Consider the following 9,266-nt stretch of genomic DNA (forward strand, 5'->3'; position numbering starts at 1 on the left):
TATGGTATGGTATGGTATGGTATGGTATGGTATGGTATGGTATGGTATGGTATGGTATGGTATGGTATGGTATGGTAAGGTAATATTCAAGACACTATGTTAGGGGTGTCCCAATACCAGTTTTTCTCAAACCAAGCAAGAGTACAAGTACTTCAGTTTGGATACTCGCCGATACTGAATACCAATACTGAGTACTGACTGAGTTAGAATCTAAAAATTACACAATGACTTTAAAAATGCATTTCTTTTTTTTTTAAAAACATAGTGTCTCTCCTTAGTTATAGGCCTACAGCTCCTCCGACTGTATCTAATCAAACATACAGCACAATATACTGTTGCAACAATTTAAAATAAAAAAAAACTAAAGATTTTCTTTCAACTTGTTTAAATTATTCAACATGGAACTGATAGACTTCACCTAAAATGTAAACTGTAACACATTTACTGGAGTTTCAGTGTTCCAATACTGGTTTTGGGTATTGGGCCATTTTATAAATGTACGAGTAGGCTACTTGCAAAAATGCTGGTATTGGGACATCACTAGAATATGTTATTTATGTATGTGAATAAACTACAGTTATTAAAAGTTTTTAGTTTTTTATTTTAGTTTAGTTAGTTTATTCATTTCATTTAAAACAAAAACAAAAAATGTATACTCATTTAAAAAAATACGCAACACACAACAAAAAAACTATACAAATCAAATTGAAATAAAAGGAGGCAGAAAGAAGAAAAAATATTATAATATCTGCCCCTTTTTGCTATAGTTAATTTCAAGCAATAATAATAAAGAAACAAAAATAAAATGAAACTTCAATTCCTTCTCAAACAACAACTTTGATATACATACAAAAGTCTTGTTGAGCACAATAAATTACGTAATGGACAGAATGTAAAGGTCTCATGTGTCCAAAACATGAAATCATAATAAGCTTTTATCTGTTCATGAAGCTCTGATAGTCTGCATCCATTATTCATTTTCCATCCCTGCTTTATCTTGGCCAGTGACTTTCACCAAAAAAGTGAAAGTTCAGGTACATTTTTCACTGGTCATAAGTTCAGCACAGAGAGAAAACTATACACTTACACATAAAGTCAAACGCCAGTAAGCTACGATGCAGGTTTTAAACTCCAGCTCCAGATTTAAACTGTGAACCTTTTTATGAGCAAATCAACAGTGTCAAACACCACACCTCAGATATCAAATTAGTCACTGAACATGTAACGTGTTAATTAGATAAAATCAGATCACAGATAACTGAGTTAACATTAGGCTTGTTTGATTTAACGTGTCAGTGCCCTGGGGGTGACTTCTGATGTGAACTGATGGCATTAAAATGAACTAAACTGAATTATGATGCTTCAAAAATAATCGGACCTTGTTGTGATGGAAAAATATGCATGGGTGTCCCCTGAATTATACAAACTATCTGTAATCTATTTTAGCTATTTGTGGAAAAAAGAAGAAGTGGCAAAAACTTGTTCTGGCATGTTGCAGCAGCAAATTAAGTTTTTCAATTTAAAACTTTGAACTTAAAGAATAATAACTGGGAAAAAATATAAGAAAGACTTAGGAAGAAGACGTGTTCAGTGAAAAGTTAGATTGGGCAGTTTCTTTAAATGTGGAAGCTCGGTGTTAATTAAAACATAATTTAAGGTGACAAAAGTGAAATATCGATCTTGATCTCACATTTGTTCGCAGGAACATCAAATCATAATAATTTTGATTGTTGTAGCAACAATTTTAACTCAAACGTGAGATAAAATCATCACTTTCTTTTATAAAGTGCGATTTGTGTCCTACTGTTTTAAAGAAGGGAATCATTTTCAGATCATTTTATTCAGTTAGAAACTTTCTGATCATAAATTTTATTTGAGATGTGTCAAACTGAAGCACTTAACTGATGGAGGAAAACCTGAGCTAAGAACAAGGTGTTCTGAATTGTTTAAAAAAGTGGAAAAGAAAAGAGCTCTCATCGGTGTGGACTTTAAATTCTGCAACTTAGATGTTTTACATGAGATTAAAGGGAAATCTTATCAGAAAAGTGTGAAACTTAGCAAAACAAAAGATAAACTTTCTTTTATTTGTAAGGTCCTCTATCTCTAAGGTGACATTTATCACATTTAATCCTGGAATCTGCACTGATCAGCATCTTTTCTTTGTCTGCTCCTCCAAACTCATCTCGTCTCTGTCATGCTAACCACACAGATTCATTTGCCACAAACTTTTTTTTTTTTTTTTACTTTTCCCGCATGCTGAGCTGTCTCTTCTGCACGCTGTTTTGGAAAACACAGCCATCACACACTGCTTTCTTTTGGGAGCCAAAATTCCTCAGTACTTGCTCTCAACTTTTTTTTTTTCTGGCATTCAGAGGAATGTGTTTTTGACAGCGGTTCTTGTTTTTCAGCATTCATCAACGCAGCCAATATCGACGGTTTCGTCTCGTAATCTGCCAGCATCTCTGTGACAAGCTGCAGACCGCTTCAGTTAGCCGAGGTCAGATGTTTACTGGGGTCAGCAATTTAATCACTGCTCAAAACAGAGAGAAAACATCAAAGTGTAATTTAACTGGTTGTAAAGCTACGGGGCACCCTCTTAGATTTTATGGAATAGGACAGGGAGGGTCAAGTGAAGCCAAATAAAATAAAACGCTATAAATTAGTAACCTGGGAAGGGTTAACGACTAAACACTAAATAGGGAAGGGAATGCTTTTTAAACAGAGCACGCTCTCAAAGTGCATCTCAACGTGTCACCCTTTGTATGGTGCAATTTAAGGCAAACATCCCATTAGGTTTGGTTGTCATCAGGTGAATATGAATTTAGATTTACTGATTTCTTTCCAGCACAGCTCAGTCTCTAAGAGCTGATGATGTTTCCTTGGTGAAAGGGAGGTTCCCAGATGTTCCTGAAGAAAGATCTATGCCAGTGGCTCATGCAAGAATGCAGATTCCCTGGGAAACAGAAAGGAAAAAAATCGTTCTGCTCTGCCTCAGCCTCTGAGAAATTGACATGACTGTGACCTCATTACTGTCATACCTGAGGCCACTGGCTCCAATCAGAGAGCACAGAAGTGACTTCCTGTGTTCAGATGGTAAATCTTTACACTGACTCTACTGAACATTATTATTGTGAATACACCGATCAGTCAAATAACAGCAGGAGCTTTATGAGAGACAGGGTTACCTGAGCAGGTCACAGGTCCATCACAGGACCACAGAGAGACAAGCGACACAGGCAACCTTTCATTCTCTTAAACTTGCACATTAGTAAGAGTTTAGCAAAGTCAATTAACAACATGTATGTTTTTAAACCCTAAAAATATGCAAACCTCATGGATTTTTACACAAAAAATAATTTAGAAAAATATTTTATTCCAGTGAACGAGTGTAATTGTAGAAAAGATTGCAACAAACCAATGAGCGTTTAAAGGTGCCAATGACTGAAAGAAAACTAAAAAAAACAAATAAAAAAAAGAAATATGAGTTTTTCTTCCTTTAGATCAGTGTCTGATTTTGAGAAAGTCCTTAGGGCTGAAATGTTTATAATAAAAAATCTTTATTCATGTGTGAAGCTGGAAAGAACTGCAGCTTTTAAAGTAGGTTTTTTTCTTTTTTATTTTTTTTCCTTTGTAAGGAATGAATACACTTCGTTTTATTTAGTAATCTTTTTGTCCACACAGGAAAAACGTATGAACCTCACATGTGTAAATCATGTTTTTTTCATGTGAAAACACACTATTTTCACACATGACATTATATCCAATGTGTTTTGTATAAGGAAACATAAATCTGAATTTTGAATTCAGCCTGTTTGTGATCATAGGTGTTTGCATGATTTTTCACGTTATAATTTATATCTACCCATTCATCTAACCATCTCTCATCTATCTACCCAGATGAGAAGATGAGAGATGGGTAGATGGGTAGCTTGATGGGTAGATAATCTACCCTTCATCTACCCATCTACCCATCTACCCTTCATCTACCCATCTCGCATTTATCTACCCATCAATCTACGAATCTAGCCATATATCTACCTACATCGATCTACCCATCTCCTATCGATCTATTTTTCTACCCATCTACTCATTCATCTACCCATTTCACAACTATCTACCCATCAATTTACCCATCTAGCTATCTACAATCTATCTACCCATTCATGTACCCATCCATCTACCCATCTACCCATCCATCTACCCATCTACCCATCCATCTACCCATCTACCCATTCATCTACCCATCTACCCATCCATCTACCCATTCATCTACCCATTCATCTACCCATCTACCCATTCATCTACCCATCTCGCATTTATCTACCCATCAATCTACAAATCTAGCCATCTATCTACCTATCTATCGATCTACCCATTCATCTACCCATCTACTATCTATCTACCCATCAGCCTACCCATCTAGCTATCTACATTCCATCTACCCATTCATCTACCCATTCATGTACCAATCTATCTTCCCACCCATTTATTTAGCAGCCAGGGCAGCAGAAGGGGAACATACTATATTTAAAATGACAACAAAAATTGTGTGTTTACTTTACATGGACAGTGTATATAAATTGAACATAACTGTTTGCCACTAAATTGTTAATCTGGACCCCCTGAACAAATTATACAAAGTCACCCTAAAACCTATATTATAAAATCAGGATAATCGAAATTAAACCAAATCATTCAAATGTTTAAAAATATCAAAAATGACAGAAAAAACTAATACAGTGATATTTAAACTGTAAACATGATGGACAAATAACACTGCAATTAAATTAAAAAACACACAGTAACTTTAAAAGAAATATGTTAATAGGAATGAGGCTAAGGTTAGATTTACTTGATTGTCTGTAAATCTAAAGTGACACCAGACTTAAAGGGCCAGTACTTATAAGCAGATGTTGTCGTTGATAGTTAGAGATAATTTATCCAAAACTGCAATTAAGATTTATAAAAGTAAAAAGCAAAGCATGCTGCATGTACTCAAAATTAAAGCGAAGAGAAACGGGCACACAGATACTACTTTCTGACCAGTGATCAGAGAAAAAACTTTAAGACAAGACCCTGTTTTTTGTTTCCATTCTGAATGCAGAGAACAAGCTGCTGCTTCACCGCCTGTAAGCCTTTTTAACAAGTCTGGAATTTCCCCCTTCAGGTGATCACTCATTGCATATTCTAATTTATTCTGGTGCATGCTGGCACGATCACAGGTGTCACCCTGGTTGCTTTTGTTGCCATCAATACAATGTGTTAGTCATCAGCAAATGCATTTCTCGTGACATCACTTCCACAAGCCTTTTAACAACCCCTCACAAGAGCTATATTTTGACAGGACGCCTTTTAAAGCCCTGCCAGGACTTTCTGAGGTTGTGTTTTGGTTATGGTGTGCGGAGAAAATGTTTTGCACATCACAGGATGCTCAGTGCCCCGCTGACAGAGAGAGTAGGATGCTTGAAAGTAGAAAGATTGATGCTTGATTATGGTGTAGTTCTTTTTAAAATATATATAATCTGCTGTAGATGTTTTGTTAGAGGATTAAAAAAAGGGTTAGGTAGCAGCCGACATTCAGGCATCTTGTGCGTAGGCTCTAGTTTCTTCTTTTCAGTCGTGTTTAGCTTCATTTTCCACTTGTGGGCATGTTTTCCTTTAGCTTTACAAAAAGCATAATTTCCAAAGTGCACGGCCCAGATTTAAACCTGGAAACCAAATGAGGCTCTGCAGCGACTTCAGGAAAGTTTCTTTGCGTGCAAGCAGTCACTCCGGCACGCATGAAGCTTTCCCAGAAACACTCTTATGTCTCCAGAGTCTCTCAAATCATTACCCAATCTCCATGTCCATTTCTGACTCAGTGCTTGTTTGTTCAAGGTATTGTTGAGAGGAGATTATGTAAACCAGTCCCACTTTGTCATCTCATGGCCTCTGCAGCTCTGATGTTCTGGGGGAGTATGAATAATAACCATATAGGAGGCAGAGATGCACATCTGCCTTACATTAATGCAGAGCTCTCCTGCAGTGCCGACCTGCATTCCTCAGCTCTCCATCAGCTCCAGGGGCATTTATTTCATTCAGAGCTGTGGGAGCAGGTAGACAGCTCTGTCTGTGTCCGCACCGAAAGAGCCCGTCTGATTGGATGGATTAAAGGGATATTTTTAGATGTTTTGATGTGTGGGGGAGAGTGGGGGCTGTGGAAGGATTTTGAACAATTAACATCTTGCCGGTTGTAAATAGCTTTTTGAAGGACCTCCGTTTGGTGAAATAGTTTGAGTCTGACAGGATGGGTGAGCTAATGGCTAGTCTGAGCGGAGCCATGATCAGAGTGGATTGTTGCTGTCCCAATATAACTCCTGTGTCTAAAACTTTATCCAAACACTATTTTTATAGCCCTTTCCACCAATGGCACTTTTGCAATGGTGTTTTAATACGATCACATGTTGTTTAAAGAGCTATGGGGAAGCAGTAGAGAGACAGTTCTTTTAGTACAGCCTGTGACACTTTGTGCAAGAATATTGTAGTATTTCTCCCAAACTAACCACAAAAATGACCATGGTTCTAACTTGCATAAACTACTGTAAAGTTTTATTCAGAATCTGCTTCAAATAGCCATTATTAATTCAGAGAGTTTGAATGGAGCCAGTTGCAAAGCTGATTTTGCACCTTAAAACAAACTCATAGTCATTATTTTCTCATTATACAGAAAATAATGACATTACTGCCAGTAACTTCAGCTAACTGTTCTTGTAAATAAAAAAAATGTCGGTGTTAAAAGGACATCTGAGTGCCTATGTGCCACTCCTTTAAGTGTTAAATTACTCTGAATGGGTTCCACACTCTAAAAATGAAATGTTGGATTTACTTAACCATGTTATGTGACCTGGTTCCACTTAACTGAGTTGAGTAAATTCAAAGCAACATACTCATGTTCTTTGGCTAAAAAACTGGTATGTTGCTTTGAATTTACTCAACTCAGTTAAGTGGAACCAGGTAACATAACATGGTTAAGTAAATCCAACATTCCATTTTTACAGTGAGTTTTCAAAGTGTTTTTTTTTACCAAAAAAATGTTACATAGATGGCTAGCCTATAAAATGCATGAATTAACAAACCTGTATGGAAAAAAATGACTTAGATAATTATTCAAAAACTAACGCCTCAAGTGTAAAGTATTACATAATCAAACTTTAGAAAGTTTATAACAACACTTTGACAGTAGCTTTGCTCAGATTAGCTGTTAGCTCACCAATTGGGTTGAAAATAAATATTATTTTCCTAAAATTTGGTCATTTGAAGAGCTGTTTATAGCATATAAAATATTTGTAACGCACAGAACCTCACTTTAAAATGTCTGAAATAGCTCCTTTATGTGCATTTAAATAAACATTACCACTCAGCAAAAACAGATTACAGTTGTTTTATTTGTGCTGCAAAATTGTGTGAATTCCATTTTAAGAAGCAGAAACAGAAACGCTTGATTTTATGAGTTAAACAATATGTCTAAAAACTTATGCCATGCTGCAATTTATTAACATCGCTTTGAACCATTAAATATTTTAGAAGTGCACTGTATTAAAAATCTGAAAAAAAGGTTGTTTCTGTGTTTAAAAAAATTATGAAATGTTGACGTTTTATATTATCATCTGCAGTTTATCTACATCTTCAGTGTGTTCATGCATGACAACATTATATATGCATCATTTTTTTTTTTGGCTTTTACACTGTAATAAGCTCAGAGTAAACCAATAATAAAGGTTGCATTAGCATGTGAACAGTATTACAGTTGTAGCTGAAGTTGCCACAGAAAATTCCCTCTGGGCACGAGAAGATTTTAGTCATCATGACGGGAGATAAAGCATCAGCACTGAGCAATATATCTCCCGTTGAGGACCACACATAACAGCACAACCCTGTTGACGCCTGAGGCTTTGGCAGGAGCCCAAAGCATCCTCCCCGGGGCCACGATGCCTTCATCTGGCTGCAACATTTTCAATAAGAGCCGTTGCACAGCTCAAACTCAAGGGAGGCATGTTGGATTTAATGATGGCATTTTAAACGATTCTGTCAATGCACTTGCCAAATCGACTCACTTTCAGAGCAGCGGGGTTCAGAAAAGGCTGGAGGCAGAACAAGTGACAGATCAGACTGAAAACAAAGAACTGAGTCCAGCTGAGTGGAGAGGTTGAGTCGGGGTCGCACTTGTTTGCTTTACACTAAATCTACTTTTAGTTTGAAACAAATTTATCTGCCTCTGCTTCCTTTTGATGCAAGTTTTATTCTAATACGTTTACACGTCATCTCTCTTTTTTATTTCAAAATCTCAAAATTTAAAAAAGATCATTTTTTTATTTCAAAAGTTTTGATTGAAATAGGTTAAATTCAATATTTATGATTGCAGATGCTTTTTTCTTTTGCCAAAAAACATCTGGAGTTTAATTAAGGACCGAAGGCGCCAAAGAGTCTAAGTCTGGATGCTTAAGAAAAAGAGCAACTTTTTGATGCAGCATCTGTTGTTGAACGTTGGCGTTTTGGCCTTTTCACCTTTCAGTGAAACAATTTTATCTGTTTCTTTTAGAATAAAAAAAATTATTCTGCTTTTTGTATCAAAGCCTTTACAAGAATGTTCTTGTAATGAATTATAATGAATTAAATAGTAAAATAAATTGTCAAGAATATGAAAAAACTTTAGCCTTTTATTTTATTTGCACGTGTATCTAACATTTTACATTAAACTCTGTTCATTTTGATTTTTGTTGCTCATTTTGTCGTAATTTAAACTCCATGTTTGTTTAATTCATCAGTTAAAAAACAGATTATTTTTCACACAAAAATCACTTGTTGATTGAATACAGTTTTTAAAATTTGTCTTTTTGTCTAAATGATGTAAGATTTACTTGTTATTGCAAGAGTTGACTTGTTTTTTTTTTCTTTATGGCGCAATAAAATATGCCACAGTGTGTTGTGGTGTTTGTTAAATAAAAAATCAATTGATACTGAGCTGTAAATTATTTTTAATTGATTTTATTATTTCTCTTAATTTAAGAAGGCTGCAGCTCGAGGCCAATAACACCAGCGATGCTGCGGCTCCTCCATGGAGATAAATCTGTAAAAAGCTGGAACAGAAAAAAAAAACATTCTAGTCTTTCATTAAGAGTACGCTGACAACTTACGAAATTGATTCAGTTTAAAGAAGCTTGAATAAATCCTGCTCTCCAATTTGTGGAGAAATGCGTAAGGCATCATCTTTATTTTAATTTGTTTAA

Source organism: Austrofundulus limnaeus, unplaced genomic scaffold (genome assembly GCF_001266775.1).
Source record: "Austrofundulus limnaeus strain Quisiro unplaced genomic scaffold, Austrofundulus_limnaeus-1.0 Scaffold296, whole genome shotgun sequence".
In the NCBI taxonomy this organism is placed as follows: Eukaryota; Metazoa; Chordata; class Actinopteri; order Cyprinodontiformes; family Rivulidae; genus Austrofundulus; species Austrofundulus limnaeus.